General features: G+C 36.3%; 1 non-coding gene across 1 annotated transcript; it reads right to left on the reverse strand.

Moving 5' to 3' along the window:
- Window positions 1-6,170: 6,170 nt before the first annotated feature.
- MIR30A (microRNA mir-30a) lies at window positions 6,171-6,255 on the reverse strand. The gene has a single exon (NR_129043.2). It is a non-coding gene; the product is annotated as a microRNA mir-30a (primary transcript).
- Between the last annotated feature and the right edge of the window lie 14,064 nt (window positions 6,256-20,319).

A 20,319-nucleotide genomic window follows, 5' to 3' on the forward strand; every position in this document is an offset into this window, starting at 1 on the left:
TGAGGGACACCCCGCTCTCCGTGCATGAATTTCGTGCACCGGGCCTCTAGTGTTATTATGTGTGTTTTTTTCTTTTCTTAGCATGTATTTCCTGTGAGACCTTTTCGTGAAGGGATGCCTGGTCTCCATCAGGATTCAGGTAATTCTTGGTCTCTGGTCCACATGCCATTATCTCATCCCACCTTTATTAGCAACCACAGAGATCAAGTCTTTTTCAACTTTGTATCCTTCAGTCCCTAACATTCACTATTCTTTATACTAGTGGCATTCAATATTTATTGAAACAATTCATTTTAAAAAATTATTACCCACATTCTGATAGGGTCAGTCAATACGTTTGAGGTCCTTAAATTTCATTTAATTTAACTCAAAATTCAAAGAACATTTTATGATAACAAATACTAATCTGGCGCTTACCAGTAAAATTCAAACTTGTCATTATGGTCTACAGGGCCCTGTATTTCCTGACCCTGTCTTGCTCACCTGAACCAGAACACTTCATAATTTTTTGCCTGATCCAACTTCTGCTTATTTACACTTGCTGTTCCCTCTGCCTGGACTGCTTTCCTCCTACCCCATAATTTTGATGGGCTGCTTCTCAGGACAAAGGAGCCCATATCATGAGGAGAAGGGAATAAAGAAAGACTTCCCATGAAAAAAATGACATTAAGTATGAGACCTAAAGTATGAGTGTGTGAGGATTTATGTTTAGAAGTAGAGGTGGGTAAAATAAGAGTATTCAATTTATACAGAGGGCAGAGCTAAGACAAAGGCTTTGGAATGCAAAGGAATAGGGAAAGGTTGTTCGGGGAATTGAAAGTTGGTGTGGCTGGAGCTTAGAAAGCTGGGGCAGAGCAGAAGATGGGGCAGAAGCAAATAATGAATAGCCCCTTTAGAAGATGTTTCCACAGAGGGGCCATGCAGCATTATGTAATGTAGCCATTAAGTAATATCTTAATCTAAGATATAATCTATCTATATAAAACCCTAATATGCAAATTGACTAAACAGCGGAATGACTGGTCGCTATGACATGCACTGACCACCAGGGGGCAGACGCTCAACACAGGAGCTGCCCCAGCCCACAGGCCCCGACCAGCGGTGGCAGCGGGGGGCGGAGCCAGTGAGCAGGCGGCACCAGGCCAGCCAAGGCAGGTGCAAGCGGGGCCCGCGGATCACCCCGCAGGTCACCCCACAGAGGGAGGCAACTGGCGGCAGTGGCAGGGGGTGGGGCTGGCGCGAGCGGGTGGCGCCAGGCCAAGGTGGGTGTGAGCCGGGGCCCTGATCACCCTGCCGGTCGCCCCACAGATCGGATCTGATCACCAGCCAGGCCTAGGAACCCCACCTGTGCACAAATTTCATGCACTGGGCCTCTAGTCATTCTTAATAAGAAAAAATCCTGCCTTCATTGGTATTTTCCTATTCTTCTTTAACCTAAAAATAACTGGTAGTTAACCCTTTGCACTCGCTTGCTTTTTTCTCGATTCCTTTATTCTAATGCTAACCGTGTCGAGTCACACTCGACATCTGAGTGCAAAAGGTTAAAGTTAGTCACTCCCAAGACTCTTGTGTTCCCTTCAGAAAAAGATAGCTTTATGTCAAGAGTCAGAGCAAGGCACTGCTCACCAGGCCCTGGGACTTATTTTCCATTCCTAAACATAACCCTGACTTCTCCCAGCACTGGTCCTCATGTTATCTTGGGTGGGAAACTGAATTAATACTGGCTTTAAGAATTAAATAAGAACCAACAACCAAATATTATTTTCTAGAGAAAAAAGAGAAATTATATTTTAGTAAATTGCATTTTGACAAATTGAATTTATGCTATTAAAATAGTCTTACATTTTTAGAATTTCTAACAATCCAAAATTATTTATTTTTAATTAGAGATTTAGGAACAAGTTATAAGAAATTAATAAAGTCAGCCCAGAAACTAAAACTAAAGTACAGAAAGGTTAGATGACTGGTTCAAAATACCACTGAAGATTATTCTTTCTGTGAATAAACAGTGTACAAATTTCCTAGATTTTTATTCAATATCTGACTGTCAGAACTTATTATTTTAAACAAAATACAGACTTACTGGAGTAAGGGAGTATAATGAGAACTGGAAAAAAGACAACTATATTTCTGATATGGCCAAGAAAGCCACTGACAGTGTATGAAAAAGAATAAATGTTTCAAAATTAAATTTTCCAGATAGACAGTCCATAGTTAAAAGATTATAATTCCAAATATAATTTTAATGTAACATGATAATTAAATATTAAAGAGTTTAACAAAATCACTTTCTTAATATGTACTTAGAAAGATCTATTATGTGCAAAATATGAATACTGCAAGTTGAATACCTGAATTTGCAACTTTTACCAATTTTCTGACTCATTTCAGCATACTTACACTCAGTGCAAATAAATCTTCATAAACAGGGCAACAATGCTTCCATTCATTAACATCACAAATCCTGTAAATAAATGTATTTCCACTGTGGGAATCTTGACTGTGACACTCTTTTATGGCATTGGAACATTTATTTACATCTTTAACTGCATGCATTTCTTTAGCTTTTACATACATTTTCCTTCATTAGTATAAGCATTTGTTCAATAATTTAACTCCTTAGCTAAAAAGACCAAATCCAAAATTCAGAAATGGTAGTTCAGTCCCTGCAAGGAAGCACATTGATCAACCTACTGTATATAACATTTTATGTTTTCCAACACACTTGCCAGTAAGGTATCTCACATTCTGAAATATCATGGTGTCATTTTTGAATTGAGAGCTATGGAGAGATTCTGATTTTACTCAGTGTTGTTACAATACCTGAAGGAGCTCATTCATTAATTTGTTTAACCATGTGGGGCAGTGAAGCCTTTGGGGACAGTAAGTTCACATTGAGTGTTTTGTGCTCAATGAATCCCCAATCTACTTTGTGTTAATTTGCATTAAAAGCCTCTACTCTCAAAGTACTGGATCATTAAGTTTATATAATAATTAGATATACAAATTAGGAAAAGCAGATTAAGTATCACTTGGCAACATTAACTTGCCCACCACATTCACACTGATGATTTAAAAGTGTGTATTAATTAGCGAGATAAACTTGTTCGTGCATAACAACTAAAGAAGCCTATTAAAGAATATTTATTTGATTGACTACTGTTTCTAATAAGAAGCACATTTACAGGATAAGGTTCCCTCCCCTCTTTTTCTGTACTGACTTTTTGCCATTAAGAGTAAAAAAAAGTGAAGGGGAAAAAATAATCATAAGAAATCCAATCTTTTAAATGATTTAACAGCTTAGCTCATGCATACAACAGCTATAGTATACACTATTAAACACATCTTCCATATCTACTTAGGATACTTATTCTGATATAGTGCAATACAAAGCATGTCTTTTCCATTATTTTAGTGAGACCGATAAGCTGGTTAACAAAGAACTTCAGTAAGATTTCAGTAAGTCACTTCAAAAATTAAGAGAAATAATTAACCTCTGGTTACTCTTCTAATACAGAAAAACAACTGGTATCTTTGCATTATTTTTAAGCCACCACAAACTGACACTACTTCAAGAGAGATTTTTCTCCCCTGCAATAGTAATATCTAACTACAATTTTAGTGAAAGAAAACAAGGCAATTCTGAGAGCAATCTGTTTGGGCAGAGCCAGGTTTCATAGGTATATCCCTCCTAATTCCCATGCAGGCCTTCATGCAGTAACCTTTGCCTCCACAGTCCTTGCTCCTGGTTTTAAGTATTCTTTAGTAGAGGACAGGTTTTACAGATAGCATCATGACAGAATGCAGTGCAGGTTCAAATCAGAGTTTTAAGGTCAGGAAATAAGTATTATTTAAATGAGTCACCAATGCCACTTTTAGAACCTCTTGCACTTCCTTTGAAAATCTCCCTTCCAAGAATGTGCCAATTTTTATTTTGGCAAATTATAAATAAAAACCAAGCATACTATAGCTATGATGATTACTCAGTGTGGTGCTATTTTTTTTAACGTTACAAACTTTATAGCTACACTTAGGTTACATTTATGTAGCCCACATTTTTTACTGTTTTATTCTCAGTAACTGACCTACTGGGGTCCATATCAAGAATTTTATGTTCTAGATCATATGTTATATTTTATTATGCTGATACAAACATGAAATTTCGAAGTTATGTAAAGAAGAAAAACCACATGAAAATACTTAGCAATAAAGAGTAATTTATGCTAAATATTAATGTATTTTACTTAAGTACACAATAACTTTGTCTAATATAGTTGTAAAAATGTAATACTGTAAATTTAAAAGTTGGATATTTTTGCAAAATAAAAAAATGTATTCAGGACTTATTGCAAACACATATTGCATACTTTTGCTATTATCTTAAAATACCACTTTAGATTGTTACTATGGAAATATGGGGCACAGGGCATAACAAATAATAGAATATAAAAATTATCCAGAATGTTTTCTGGAGATTTGTATTTGTTGGTTTAAAAATATTTAAGAATGTTGTAGTTTTTATAAATTAAAATATTCTAATAAGCAATTACTTAAATGAAGAAAATAAACAAATAGAAATGGGAAATGGAAAATTTAGAGGTCAGTGAAGAAAGAAAGGGCATGTGAAATAACACAAAAGAACCTAAAGCAAGTGAAGGTCAAAGAACTAGGAAAAGTTTACCCATTTCTCCAAACTTATAGTCATTTACCCTGGGACACAACTGAGTTATTTACTCTAAGTGTTTTAAGTTTACCTATTAAAAATCAGGCCACATTCTCAATTCCAGACCCCAGGCCTAGCACAAGGAAAGCCCTCACCCCTCCCACCTGTTTCAGTGGCAATCTACTAACCTCTCATGGCCCAGTATGACTAATTTGAGTTTTTTTCACTTGATGGCTTTATGTATGAAGAAAATTTAAAGGCATATATATATATATATATATATATATATATATATATACACACACACACACACACACACACACACACACACATATATATATATATACACATATATATATGTGTGTGTGTATATATATATATATATATATATATATCCATACCAGCTGAGTGTTCAATGGTAGTTTGGTAAAATTTTAAATGGTGATATGGTCACACTGTTTCAGTATCACCTCTTATCTACATAATCAATAGGTATTAATGAGGGAACAGAAACTATAATTTCTACATTAATGACAATACCACGTGTTTAGAAGATACTATGTGTTAGAGGATAAAGGATGCTGCCCTCATCTCCTTTTAAAGTGTCTCATTTCTACTATTTAAATATTTCATATTAAACAAATGTTCCATAAGACAAATACAGATTTACAAAAACAAAACAAACACAAAACAAAACAAAAAAACAAGTTAAAATTAGGTCTTTCACAGAGATCCAAAACCAGGTTCTTTTTAAAAACTTAGCTTGTTTTCAAATATTTAGTATAGCATTTTAAAGAGATATATCTTACTACATAAAGCAAAGTTAACAGTTCGATTGAATGGGGGCAGTATCAACAAATGCCTAAAATACTATTCTCATCAGCTAAAACAAGAACAAATAGATTTTTCAAATAAGAGTTAGTTGAGTCAATATTAGTTTAAGTATCTTATTAAACTGAAAACTACTTTATTACTTAAAAACTGAACCTATGAAGAAATAAAAGAGATTTAATCCAAACAAAGTGAATTAACTCTTCACTCTGGCCTTTATTTATTTTTTTCTTTCCAAATAATTTCATTTCATTAATAGAAATGTTAGTGAATGGCTCTTTAAAAATACTTATTTTGAAATTACAGATAAACAGCAGGAGAACACAAATCACTTTTTAGAGTGATTTGTAAAATATTGCCTTAGTACACTTTTTATAAGAACAAAAATACTATAATACATTTCCTTACTCCTTCAGGAATACTTTGCTGTTTTTAAAAATTAGTTTTTATTATTGAGAGTATTACAGATGTCTCCCATTTGCAAATTCTATGCAGACACAGAGCACTTCTTCTCCTGCCCTGCTGAAGTCCTCTAAAAATGTACAGAAATGGTTTTAAAGTTATTTAATTTATACCATTTTCATCCAAGCTTTGTAAAAATGTATCAAAGAGAAAGCAAGGTATTCAGTTCTAGTTAACAAGATAATAGCCCCTAAAGCAGCTCCTTGAAGTCCGGGGCAGTAGGCAGCTGCAAACATCCGACTGAAAGCCCATCTGTGGCCTCACAGCTTCCAGTCGAGGATGTTTACAGTTGCTCACTGTCAACAGGGATCTGCTTTCCCTCTGTTAACCTGAAGAAGGTTCCCCAGCAGGTGTTTCTAAGATGTATAGGCAGCAAGTCTGTACATCACTGAAGTCTCATTTAAATAGAAATATTCTTTAAAAATGTCTCACATTCAAAACAAAAAGCTTCATGAATGTCTATTATTCATTTACCAAGTTCCTATAAAAGTCTATGATGTACTAAGATGACATATGCAAACAGATTTTATCCATTACTGGTAGCTACAAGGAACAAACAAGCAAAGGCAGAGTTACTTAAAATGACTCCAGCATGTATTCTGTAATTAAAATCCTTCCAGTGAAAGTGACCAAACATGGAAATTAAATCATGTTAACAACATAAAGTGCACATTTAACATTAAATACTACATTTAAGTGGTTAGACTCTCAATGAAAATAAAAGATTTATTTCAAACATTGTAAATTCTGACAAAAACAAGACTTACGTGCTGCTTTTATGTATCACTTTTGCTCTGAAATATGCTCCCAGAAACAATTTGTACAGTCAGCTGGTTTTTGAAAGAGTAAGCAACAATCAGGAGAAAAGTAGAATGGAATAACAAGGTCTACAACAGGCATATATCAGTTTGTGGATCACAGTTTCCCACTGGAAAAACACCGAACCTATTACTCGCAACAGTGACGCACATTAACTCTAAATTTGAATGTTTTGAATTCCACTCCCATTCTTTTATGAAAATAAATGAGGAAAACTGAAGGTTAAGCTCTATCAGTCACTACTTTCCTGAAGTAATTCAAAACCCTTCCTAGTCCAGTGAAAGATTAAGTTGATACAGAAAAGAGGGTGTGCCTTTCCCTGAGATTTGTTTTCAGATGAAGTTACCATAAGGTTCTTAAGTTGCAGAAGTCTTAGTAGTTTGTGACACCAAACCCAAAACATAAACAAATCCACACAAACAGTGTCATGTTTACTGAAACTAACAAATGTGAAGAGCTCTATAAATTACTTTTTCAAAGCAAAGGGTAACTCTATCCCATTAAGGTTAAGAAAGTTAATCTTTGAGGCAGCAGGTGAAAACAAGCTGAGTTATGTTGTGGCCTTTTTCTTTATTAACTAAGGGCTTTGAACTATTAAAACTTCCTAGGGAACCATGCTTTCTCAATGGGTCAAGTCACATAGGGGAACAAAGCAAACTTTATCAGTGCGGTGCGATTCTACATTCCAGAAATTCTTAGTACTTGGCATTCCTATACCACTGCTGACTAGAGCTAGAGTCAGTTCACCAAACCCAGCTACAGTAACCAACCTTGTGAACTTCTCACCAAGACACCCACTTCTTTTAAGTTAGTCGCAAACAGACAGGCAGGGTACTCTTTAATTAAAACAGATAAATAACAATCCTTACACCCTGTGAAGACATTGTATAGCAGTAACTGTTTACAAAAAGAAAATATTTCCACTCCCATAAATTTTCCTCAAAGTGACAGATCTCCTACTTGCTTTGGAATCCTAGCACTTTTAAATAATAACTTTAAATTAAAAATGAAAAACCCTAAGTGACTAGTAGTACATCCTAAGCAAACAATCTCAAGGAATAATTCTGTGAACAGGTGAAAGATATTAAACCTTAACACAAGGTTGAAAATCCAGCCTTTTGCTCAGAGCTCTATGAATAAACGTAAAAACTTCTCCAAACAAAGCATGAAAGACCATAAGATCTTAGTTACAAGAGTTCATAAATAGAAGGGCATTTAACAAGCATCAATACAGTAGTTCACTGTCTATATACATGGGTTTCCTTTTTAGCAAGTCAGCTATATGAAATCCATGTGAAAGGTAAAGCAGATTCATCCCAACTAGGTGCAGAATAATTCTGCCAGTTGGAGACTCAATGTTATTTTGTTTAAGCTATTTGGTTGTTTGTGAGTAACTGACCAGTACCAGTTCTATTTGGAATAGCAACCGCCCAAACGAGTGTGGCAACAATTCCCAGGACAGTTTTTTCTAGTCCCACATACCTGGACTGCCTCTTGCCCTACGGACTCTGCAATTCTTATACATATAGGAAGGGAGCTGAGTATGTGCATTTCACAAAAGCTATAAAATGATTTTGCTATACCTTCTAGGCAGAAAACCACTCATCTAGAAAGACAGAATTAAATAATTTTGCTTAAGATCTTGCCACTACCTGAGAAATGTGACCAGTAAATCTATTTTAAAAATCATGAATTAAAAACAAATATGGCAGTATAAGAATCAATTGTGTCTAATACATCAGACCCAGGTTTGTGTTAAAGAACCCTGAAAATCCATGAAAGTCTCCCTACCCAAAGTGCATCTCTGGATGTCTATACCTTAATCAGATTTTGTAATCTTCCCCATATCATTTTGTTTTAACTGTTTGAAGGATTAATTCCTTCTGGCAGTGCACAGTTTAGGACTGACCCGATAGTTTTAAAAATTTCCTTAGCTATCCCAAACTATTCAGTCTTGAACCCTCTTATTGACTCTATAATCAGGTTATTTTCCTAAACTCTGCATAATTAAGATCAGCTTAAATTATTACAGTGCTCATGCTCCCCAACCTCCCTCCTTTCATATACCTAAATTCTCCAGATTTTAGGATATCAGAGTATTTCATACTTGAATGGTGAGATTTGGGGCACTCATCAGCAGCTGGAGGAAGTTATCATTACTTTCTTTGTTGATTTATTTATTTATACTAGGTCTGTCCTTTGACCATGAAAATGCAAAGGTGCATGTAAGTGATCTTACCTACTAGAGAATGATGCTTCGTCCTATGGTTCCACCTCTCTTTTCCTGCATGTTCATCTAACCTCCAGCCCCTCTGGTCTCTGAATGCTGCATTGACATCCTAGGAATGGGAGTGTTTCATGTCAGCACAGAACCCAGTGTCCAGGCTCTGTTCTGCATCTTTCCATCCACCATCTCTCTGGAGGCCAAGGTTCCAGGCAAACTGTATCAATCGTACTGGCATTTGGCCCCTATCCCTTCCTTCAGAAAACCCACCTTAAGGCAAGAAACACAAGTAGTCTCTGCTTCCTTCTGTAGAAAGCATACATAGAACTGGTCTGAAATGAAAGGAAAATAAATGAACAAACAAAATTCTGCCTTTTAAAAGTAATCTTCATCTTCTTCTACTTATACTTTACACTTAGTAGTCCACAGTGTGTTTTAGCCTACTCCACTTCTAATTCTCATTATATTTTTTTACTAATGACAGTGATGAACTTTCCCTTGCTTTAAGAAAAAAAAAATACAGACCTACCTGGTCCTTGCCTCTTGAAACTGGCCATAGGCTGTAGAAATTTACTGGAAACATTTTCCCATGGATTGTGCACACCTGGAAGATTAAGAAACTCAGATTCTAGGAAGCAAAGCATTATCTTGGATAGTATAGAGCTTACAGAGTTATAAAGAATAAGATCTCTCTTACTCCAGAAAGTAATATATTTTGTTCAATTAACACTCTTTAGTAAAATTATAGTGCAAAATAAGTTGAGAATAAGCTAAATTGTGTATACTCAAGTTTATAGCCTTAACTCTAATACATTTTTGTTGTATGTCAAGCATACAACAATGAGAATGTCTATACACAATCTCATTTTATCCTTGCCATAGTATCATCATCACACAGATGGAAACACCAGGCTTTGAGAGTTGGAATCACATCTATCCCTCACTGCAACATTATGATTTTTTTTTTCTATTCTAACCTTCTCTGAGTCATCTGTGGAGCTGGAGAGGGTGTAGGTTTAAATAAATATGATATAGTTAATGATAATTCAATAAAAATGTGTTTTCACTATAAATTGGACATAATAATAAATAAAAAACTTTTGAGTAGAAACAAATATCCAGATCCATTGCTGATACAATTCATTTAATCATTCATTCATTCTTCATATATTTTATTCATTTGCCATAATCTCCTTTAAGATAATACTGATTGCCCTAACCGGTTTGGCTCAGTGGATAGAGCGTCGGCCTGCGGACTTAAGAGTCCCAGGTTCGATTCCGGTCAAGGACATGTACTGTGGTTGCGGGCACATACCCGGTGGGGAGTGTGCAGGAGGCAGCTGATCGATGTTTCTCTCTCATCGATGTTTCTGGCTCTCTATCCCTCTCCCTTCCTCTCTGTGGAAAATCAATATATAATTTTAAAAAAAAGATAATACTGATTTACAATGGAAGCCAGGGCTACCAAAATAGGATCTATTCAAGCTTATCAGAGTTTTGTGGTTATTATCACCTGACTTTCTCATCATCCTCTCCTATTTTGGCTGGCATTCTCACTAGGGAGGGGGATTCCAGAGGGTCAGGGCATCTCAGTCTTCAGGCTAATGAGGGACTTTCCATCCCTCTCCTCCCATCCCTTCTCTCTCTCTTCCTTCAGCGTTACTGTTAGCAGTTCCCAGGCAACATCCCTCAAACCACCTGCTGGCTCAGCTCTCCCCACTCAGAAATTCCTGCTCCATTAGACTTCGCACAAAGAGCACTCTCACCCAGGTCCTATTTCTAAAGGGACATTAGAAATTTAAGATTAATTTCATTGTAATCATCACATGGAAGAATTCCAAATTCAAACAATCCTTGTTTTTGTTTTTTAAAATCAAAGCTATTAAATTATTCCAAACAGTAAAAAATCAACATGTTTAGTATTAGAAATGCATTTAAAAATATTTTTTGTTTATACATTTCACAATTTGTTTCTAATTTATGGCAACTGTACATAGTTGATATTTCTATGGATATTTTAGCCAAGCTAAATGATTTTGATGCTCTTAAAAATTTGAAAGTAATTTGCCACTTAGTGCATTTAAAAAATACTTTAAAAAGTATTTCTTAGAATTAGCCAAGGTTAGAGTCTTTCCTTAATCATTTTATGTAAAATAACATCAATAATTGCCATAGAAAAACAGCCAGATTATTGACATACTCAGAAACTGACTCCTGTAATTATGTAATCAGTAAAACAGGTTACAAAGCTCTGCAGTGATACAAACATTAGATATCCCATCAAATTCAAGAAAAGAAAAGAAAATCTATAGGTATAATATAAACAATACTGTGTCAAAAATTTAGAGCATACATGTTTTTCCTTCCAACTTTTTTGTATTTTGTAAGTTTTCTTTGAGTATTTTAATATAAACATTTAGGAAAAAATGACTGACCCATTATCCCAGATATAATAATTAATTTCTTCCATATCTCAAGAGTAATATGTAGATAGTACCAGCCATTTCTCAGGAACAGTTCTCCACCTCAATAAATCTTTGAAAAGAGAGATTATATAAGCTCTGAAGGCCATGTTTCTGTCTCAGCCATTATTGTGTCTCCTAGAGTATAACGTGCTTAACATAGTAGGTACCCAAAGTATGTGGGCTGAATTTTTAAAACGTTGATAAGGAGAGTCTTAAAACACACCTTATTTATAATTATGTAGCATCTTTCCTTAGAAATTTATGAGTTCATAGCTCTTAAAAAATAGCGTCCCCCCCCCCCTTTTAAAGTGATGAAATAGACTAAAATTAATTGGTTCATGTTTAGAACCAAAGCTATAGTATGAAGATGTGATTCCCTAGCCTGTGGTTTTTGAAATTGTCTTGAGACCAGCTGATGCTTCTGTCAAGGTGTAAAGACAGGGAGCACTGGGCCCTTTTGACAGATGACTGGCACAAGCAGGTTTCTGACTGTCACTGAGCCTATTTTCTCTGTGACTGGACACTACCTTACCTACCTCACAGACCTCTTCTGCGAAATGACTAAAATACGGGAAAGCACCATGTACAGATTAGTTATTCTTCCTTATTATTACCTTCTGATTATGAACATGTTAGGGCAGATTAATCAGAAGAATTTTTACTAAGGGAAATAAACTAATAATGTCATTTGGGCTTTTAAACTTGCTACATGGTCTCATTTGACCTCATTGGACATCAATTTTCTCAACTGTAACAAGAAGGTTAATCAGATTCTCTCTAAAATCCTTCCAGCTATAAAATCCTCTGACTCTAATCCCTTCAACTGCTTGAATTTATGAGGTAGGGGTGGGAACTGGAGTGGGAGAGGGGTGGAAGAGTTTTTTGAATATTAAACATACACGAATCATGGACACAGTTTTCCATTATTGGTGCGATTTTTCTTAATACAAAGCAGCACAATTTAGCCAGACTTCACTCACCATCACTTCCCACACCCACACATTTTTTAAAAAGCAGGACTATAAAAGCAGGACTATAAGATAGTTTGAGAGTATATTTATGGACACAGTAGTTAGTAGCTGACTTATGAAGCTTTCAACAGAACTTAATTATCTCCAATACTGTCTGGCATGGGAATTGGGTTATAAGTAGCAAAAGAGGTTCATATGCCTTATACTTGTGGCAAACAATGACACAGCATACAGAAAAAGTGACCAAAAAATTCGTATTCAGGGTTGAACCTTGAAATCAGGTTGCAAGACCTCTACCCTATCTCATATAGAGAAAGGCAACTTAACTTGAAATAGCTCACGGCATCTCCAAACCAAACACTTTCAGCAGCACTTTACTACAAGTTAATGTATGACTTACACTATTTTGGGCAATCAGCAGCTTAGTTGCTCATGTGAGGACTTTTTCAGACTTTCAACAAAATAACTGTAAACTCACAAGATAACGACTATACTTCAAGGAATAGTTATGAAAAAACTCACGATTTCATCCTATTATATTCACCTAATTAATATGTACTCAAACAGCAGGTTTGTGCTAAATTTGAACCACTAGGGATAACTGATGATGGAAATATAGTGTGACTGGCCCTAATTTTATTTGTAGGTTTAAGCATTAAGAATGGAGGTAAAAAAGTTTAGGTCAACCAAATAGGGCAGCCACAGAAGCAACAATGACAAACTACCAACTATTGTTTTGCTTCTCTTTCCTGTAAAGAAGAAAGAGGGTCTGAAAAGTATGGGATGATTTCCATTAGTTTCTAAAGATGCAGATTCCGTTTCTCCCTAAGAAACCTTGGTGTGGTGGTAATCTAGGATGTACAAATGGGGAACATTTGATGAACAGTGGAGGAAACTAAAAATTTCCATGACTATAGGGAAGGATGGACAAGTGGGAGGAAAATGGATAAATTAAAAAAGAACAAATGAGAAAGAAAAACGCCCTTTCCCTCTTTCTATTCCCTACAGGTAAATTTATTAGTGATTCTTGAAATGTCTGAACAGCATGATATTGCCATGCAATGAACAAGAAAACACATTTTCATTTTACTCTTTGTTTTACTGATGGGGATCTAATCAAACTTGTTAAGACTAGGCCCCTCCACCTGGAAAATGAATAGCTATTTAAAAATAAATTAATTTCTTCAAATCAATACTTTTATCATTAAATTAGCTCAACATTTTGTTATTTAAAGCAAGTATTTTTCATAAATACTACTGAGTAATATACCTTCCTGCAGAGATTCAAAGAGCAGATAAAGAGAGAAACTTCAGGGGGCACTAAAATGAATTAGCAGGAAGTTTAAAGGTAAAATTGACCATATTATTTTGGATGTTCTGGAAGCATCACAATTCCAATGATTCTATCCCAATCTATAATAACCAAAGCATAATATGCTAATTAGACTGGATGTCCTTCCGGACGACCTTCCGGAAGAAGTTGGGGCTGTGAGGGAAGCCCGGGTCCTGGATGCCAGAGGGAAGCCAGTGCTGGCAGCCGGGGAAAGGAAGGCCTACTCTTGCACAAATTTCGTGCATCGGAACTCTAGTACAATCATAAATCAGTAGGAAATACTTTCAGACTAGTGATCTGACCAAGAAAAGTCATTAAGCATGATTTAAGCGGCATCCCAAAAGAAATCCTAAATTCCCTAAAGAATTAACTTTAGTCTTATAATCTGTGGAATGAAAGTGCCACACTTTTATTTCACCTAAACTATTAAGAAAAGGTAATTTATATACAATAAGAGTACTTTACACCCATCTTAAAAAATAAGTGATGACCTCACACCTGTCAGAATGGCTATCATCAGTAAATCAACAAACAACAAATGTGGGCAATTGATTTAGAAAAAGGGAACCCTCATGTACTGTTGGTGGGAATGTTGATTGGTGCAGCCACTTTGGACAGCATATAGAGTTACCTCAAAAATTTCAAAATGGAACTGCCTTATGACCCAGCAATTCTACTTCTGGAAATTTATCCAAAGAAACCCAAAATACTACTTCAAAAGAATATATGCACCCCTTTGTTCATTGCAGCATTATTTACAATAGCCAAGATTTAGAAGCAGCCTAAGTGCCCATCAGTAGATGAGAGGATAAAAAAGCTGTGGCAATTTACATAATGGAAGACTACTCAGCCATAAAAAGGAAAGAAATATTACCTTATGCAACAGCATGGATGGACCTGGAGAGTATTATGCTAAGTGAAATAAGCCAGTCAGAGAAAGACCATATGATTTCACTTATATGTGTAATTTAATGACAAAATAAACATACAAACAAAATAGAAACAGACTCATAGATACAGAGAATAGACTGACAGCTTTCAGAGGGGGCTGGGTAAAAAAGGTGAAGGGATTAAACAAAGAAAAAAAAAAAACAACTCGTAGACACAGACAACAGTATGGTAATTACCAGAGGGAAAGGGGTTGGGGGAAGGTAGAAAAGGATAAAGGGGGGATAAATGGATAAATGGTGATAGAACGAGACTTGACTTTGGGTGGTGAGCACATAATACAATATACAGATGATGTATTAGAGAATTGTACACCTGAAACCCATATAAATTGTATTAACCAATGTCACCCCAATAAATTCAATAAAAATTTAAAAAATAATTGATAAAACTACCCTAACTTAGTCTTTGAAAACACTAATTAAAAAAACCAAAAACACAAAACTTACCACATTGGTTGGAATCCCAGAGCCTGACAGTCCTAACTTTTCTTCTTATTCTTCCTTTCTTTCTAAAGCACTCTTTAAAATTGCCTGTTGTATTTTTTAATGTACTCAGAAGTCCTAAGGCTCTGGAAGTTTTTCAACTAGCAAAATAAACATAGCAATCGAGTACCTGCAGTTTTGCTAACAATATTGTTTGTATTCTAAACCCCATCTACAAAGGCTACAGAGAAAAATATCCAGTATAAACAAATATTACTTAGATACCAGTGGCATCTCAAAGCAGCACACCCAAGTCTCAAAATGTAAAAGGGAGAAATTTTCCACTCCTACAGTACATAACTCCCTGGCGAACCTCGTCAAGAAAAGAGAATGAAATTGCCTCTGTTACTGTGGAGTTGGGGAGGAGGTGTGGGTATGAAGGAAATCATTAATTCTCTTTCTTCATTTTTTTCACCATTATTTTTCCCTCATTAAATCTCTTCTTTTCCATGATGTCTCTCTTTTCTCCACACTTCCTCCTTTTAGCTGTTCTCTCATCTTCTTCCAACAGAAATGATAGATTTGTCTTTTAATCTTGTTGCTTAACACCAGTCTCTAAACTTCATACAACACACAAACATAAACACCACTGAATAATACTTTCAAAGTAACACACAAAGTAGGGCAAGAAGGGAGGATGAAATGAGCTGACGTTAAGACTGACAAAAACATTCTCTACTGGTATTTGCAATGCCCACTTCCAGCAGAAAGAGGAGCTAAACCCTTTAGGGGGAAAGAAGTTTGAATCCTGAGAAATGGTAGGAGGTAAGACATAAATGTTCCTGCAGCCTTATGAGAATCTCAAAGAGCCAGCATGGCCCACCTCACCAGGCTGACTAGGCAAATGAAACCCAAGGCAATGATCACTTAGCAGGCTTCTGCCTCTATGGTCCAATGCTTAAAATTGAGGAAGGAAGACATGTTGCTCTTTAAGACTGGGCCAAGCTAGATCCCCAATCCTTTCCATGTAGACTCATTTTTCCCAAAACTCTTGAACATCTTTTTGTTGATTCTTAGCACTACTGTGTTATCCACTCTGACTGCACTTATCACTCCCCCTCACTTAAAGCCCTACCCTAAAACAAAACTCTGTGCCTTAGTGTTCTCAAACTATACTATCTAATAAAGAGGGGATATGCAAATTGACAGTCACGCCATGACAAAGATGGCAGCGCCCATAGCCACAAGATGGCAGCACCCAGTCCCCTCAGCCCTGCTGGATTTCCCCCAGTCCTTTCAGCCCAGCCGGGGGTGGGGGTAGCAGGTGCACCGTGAGGCCAGACCTGCCCTCAACCCCCAGCCTCCCCAGGGCCATCCCGAGGTGCAGGCAAGCCTTGGATGGCGGCTGCCCAGCCACCTAGGGCCGGCCCGAGGCGCAGGTATCCAGGGCCGGCTAAGGCTTGCACTGCCAGCAGTGGCAGCAGCAGAGGTGTGATAGGGGCGTCGCCTTCCCCTGATCATCGGGTCACCTCCTGCCCCTGAGGGCTCCCAGACTGTGAGAGGGGGCAGGCAGGGCTGGAGGACCCCCCCCCCCCCCGCCCAGTGCATGAATTTTCATGCACTGGGCCTCTAGTAACTATATAATAATAAATTTAATTATGGCATTAAATAAACTAATACTTATCAAGTGTTTAGGACAGTGAGTATAAGAATTAGTTAAATAAAATGAAAATAAAATAAATTAATATATCCAGATTCAAATGACAGAAAGTAATTTATGATGGCAAAACATACTTCAAATAGAAGAGCAAATATACTAATTTTGTCAACATGTGTCATCTGTCCAGTTGAGTTATCAAGAAAGATTACACAAGGAACCAGGCTTTAGCTTAACATTCTGTATTTAACCAGTTCTAGCCTTGTCCTGAGATACTTAATTACTGAGGAAGAAATAAATCTATCTGTTGAAACCAAAGTATGAAAAATGGAAATGTGAAAGTTCACCCTTAGTCTGGGATATCCTGCATCTGACTATTCAGGATTGAAGTCATTTGCACTATTAATGTATTATTTAGATATTACTTAGAAGCTTCATCATCTATTCTAAAAAGGATAGAGTTTGAAGTTAAATGTTTGGACTAAGGGAAAATGACTCATTTTCCTTTGGCGGGGGGCCACAAGATAGCTGAAATTTGTAAAATTGGGAACATAAAAAGGCAAAAGAAAAGACAGGACAATATGGAAGGAGAGATGATGATGAGAAAGTCAGCCTCATGAAATGAGACTATCCACCATACTTGTAATGTGTGAATAAATAAATGATATAATGACGTTACAACTTATAAGTAGGAAACAAGATGTACCACAAACATTATATATTGTTGATTGATTTTGAGAGGACTAGAGCTATATATTTGAAAGTATAAAATTACCTCATGAAAATAAAAATTCTGATTTAAACTTTGTTTTCCCTATTTAAAAATTGCTTTTAAGACAAAAGTATTTTTTAAAAAATCGACTCTCAAGATAAATTACTCAAAATTGGTAATTATAAGTTTTTATTTTCTATCAGCAAAAAGTGTTGGAAATATTAACTTAGAAACCTGTAAGAGAGCTAAACTATCCATATTAAAAATTATTTCCATAGACTGATGCTATAAATTTAATACTCAAAAATGTTTAAACATTTCAGCAAATGGTCTCTAGGCAATAGTAATAAAATGTTAAGCTATGAAAAATAAATATACTTGACTTTTTAAAAACAAATACATCATTTATAATAAAATTTCATTCACAGCAATTCAAGGAATTAAGAGTTTGCTATGAAAATAGATCCTTTGAATCTTTGTTAATAAAAAGTAATAGAATGATAGTTTTAACTTATACAAAAAAAATTGAAAGATTTTCAAAAGTTTATGTTAAAAATGTGCAGTGTCAAATTGTTAAGCTTCTCCATATTTTAGCATTATATCTTGAAAAGTTCTAACTGCTGCCAGAAGAAAAGTACACTTAGCAAAAAATTTCCATTACTCCTATATTAAGAAGCCACACCCCATACAACTAATGACAGGAAAACATTTCAATTCAAACTCCTAGCACTATCCAGCCTGAAGCAAAGTTGTTGTGGTGTTTTTTTTTTAAAAGATACAAAAATAAAATACAACTCGCATTTTCAGTGAAGAAAAGAAACTCTGGCTAAATAAGTAGCAATTATGCTGAAGAATTTATATGCTAGGCACGACTGAATGTAAAAACACCAGAGCAGTCAACCATAGCCTTAGCACTTTGAGTATGATTAACAGAATGAACTTTCAAAGGTCAATTAAATGTCAACACACTTTAAAGAGATATTCTTCTTATGAATGGTCAGAGTATAATAACACCTCATAATTTAGGGGTTCCCTTCTTAATTCAAAGGTAATATGCATGTGATACATGTACATACATATACAGACTTACAATATGTCACCAACCAGATTACTATAGAAAGGCATCTAACATTTATTCTAGAGTTTTGACTAAATAACTATTTATTATATAGCATTATCCAATAAAGATGAAATGCAAAGTACATTACAAACACCAAGACCAAACTTCACCCAATAGGTGACCCTATTTATCTATAATAATAAAAGCGTAATATGCTAACTAGACCGGACTGCCAACAACCTTCCGGATGAAGCCAGGGCTGCAGCCATGGGATGGAGGCAGCTGCCGTGAGGGAGGGATGGAGGCAGCCACCTCGGCTGCGAGGGAGGGATCGAGGCAGCTGCTGCAGCTGTGAAGGCCTACTCTTGCACGATTTCGTGCATCGGGCCTCTAGTTCATTCACAAAGACAACCCTTTATTGTCCTTAATACACCATCCTACTACCTAATGCATCTCCTCCACTAACCTTCCCTGAATGCTTAGGCTTAAAAAACTTAACAAAATAGTACATGGCATTCAAAAACTGCCAAGTTTAGCATTAGCAATCTTTGGGATAGACCAAGTCCGAAACTCAATTAAGAGCCCATATCCCATCCCACATAAGGAAGACCAAGTTGTCCTAGAACCTCAGAATGAGAAGGGACCATCAACATCATCTAACCCAGTGGTCAGCAAACTCAACAGAGCCAAATATCAACAGTACAACGATTGAAATTTCCTTTGAGAGCCAAATTTTTTAAACTTAAAACTTCTTCTAACGCCACTTCTTCAAAACAGACTCGCCTAGGCTGTGGTTTTTTGTGGAAGAGCCACACTCAAGGGGCCAAAGAGCCGCATGTGGCTCGTGAGCCGCAGTTTGCCAACCACGGATCTAACCCAAACCTCTCCACATTTACAGCTCAAGAAATGTAGAACCACAAAGGTAGAGCAACCTGGCTTATCTCCCACAGCTCCTTAGTAGATGTCAACTCTTTAAAACATACTTTGTCCACTGCTTTCTTCTCTATATAAAATCTATCATATACTTTCTCTCCCTTAGGACTTTAAGACCAAGTTATAATTGACCGAATAGCTGTGGCTACCATTGGAATTCAGAGGAGGAGAGAACCTTTAAGATGTTAATGATCTGGGAAGGCTCCAGGGAGGAGGTGGAAATTGAAGAATGGGTAGAATCTGGTTGGTTTGAAAGGAGGCATCCTTAATGAGGTAAACAATATGGGCTAAAGCACTATAGTGAGTGAGCCAGCCATGTTCCAGGAACTGCAGAGTACATAAGACCATGTTTTCAGGACCACTATATGAGCCAGGAAGAGGAGGTTCAATTTGATTGGGGGGTAAACAGGAAATAATGAAAGGATGTTGATTTTAGAAAACTGAGGTGAAGACAGCAAAGACTACCATTGCAATATGTTTGCAAGACAGAATGGAGATGGGAAAAGAGAAACATTTGTGGTGCCTCATTGGGGTCTGTCTACTAATATTAATAATTTTTACAGGGTTATTTTAAGGAAAATGTGAGTTGATGTGAGAAAAGGCACTTTGGAAAGTACAGATATTTTTACTCTAAAAAAGTAAAGGTATTTTTAAAAGTCAGGGGCAGGGGTCTCTCTAATCATGTCCTCACGTCTTGATGGCATATATCTCTCTGAAAAGGCAAATTTGGAGTTGAATTCTGGATGTACTACTATGGGGTCAGAGGAGAAATCTCCTCCCCTCAATAATTCTAAAACCTAGATTCCACAAGGAAAG

This window comes from Eptesicus fuscus, chromosome 10 (assembly GCF_027574615.1).
Source record: "Eptesicus fuscus isolate TK198812 chromosome 10, DD_ASM_mEF_20220401, whole genome shotgun sequence".
Taxonomy (NCBI): domain Eukaryota; kingdom Metazoa; phylum Chordata; class Mammalia; order Chiroptera; family Vespertilionidae; genus Eptesicus; species Eptesicus fuscus.